We start from the raw sequence: 933 nt of genomic DNA, 5'->3' as shown, positions 1-933 counted from the left end.
GGAGGGTACAGAATATGGGATAGATCACTCAAGAGAGATCCAGTTTGGTTACTCCCTCTGTATAGCGTTGACTTCTACCACTTTTGGACACAAGATACTGGGATAGTTGGATCATTGGTTCAACCCAGTATAGCATTTTTTATGTTCCTTAGCTCAATGTCAGAGACCCCTTTTTCTTAGTGGGTGGTGAAGTCTTGTTTTAACAACAGAGCAGATTTTAGTGTCAGGTTTATAAATCCTATGAAAAGTTTTGCATGTTTCAGAAATGTAAAATCCTATAAAATAGTATTGTTAACTTTTGTAGTCACGGTTATTAAGTAGGGTGAATACATGTGGGGAATGGAAAAGGATATGATTAGGCTTGACAGGTTTTGATTTTTATCAGTAAACATTGATAAACATCAGTTTCACCTCAGACTCGCAGACCAATGGAAAAATATTTCCATTGGTAATAATCAAAATTTACTGAAAGGGAACTACAACAGGGAACCCTTACCCCTGTTACTAGATGGTGGAGAAAGAGATGGAAGGACAGAGCGGGGAGGGGTTAAAGGGGAAAACAATGGACAGCCTAATGACTGGTCCATTAAGCAATTAGCTGCTGGTTCCAGCCTAATGACCCATCAATTAAGCAATTAGCTGATCATTCACATATTCAGGACTGGAGGGAGATAACAAGAGTGTTTGTGGCTCTAGCGCCCTGCCCTGGTCAGGCCAGCTAAGCATAGGTGGGAAGGGCCAAGGGTGGCCACCACTACTGATAGCGCCACCTCTCCCCACATTCCCAGAGCTCTGGGAATGCCACTGCCCTCCTCTTCTGGTCTCTGCCTGTCCTGCTCTTTCCTGATGAATAAACAGAATAGTTTAAAGCAGATATGACTTACTGATTTATGGTGTGTGTGTGTGTGTGTGTGTATATATATATATATATAT

The sequence above is a fragment of the Gavialis gangeticus genome, unplaced genomic scaffold (genome assembly GCF_001723915.1).
Source record: "Gavialis gangeticus isolate Ggan-Ray unplaced genomic scaffold, GavGan_comp1, whole genome shotgun sequence".
NCBI lineage: Eukaryota > Metazoa > Chordata > Crocodylia > Gavialidae > Gavialis > Gavialis gangeticus.
This window is presented reverse-complemented; position numbering follows the sequence as displayed.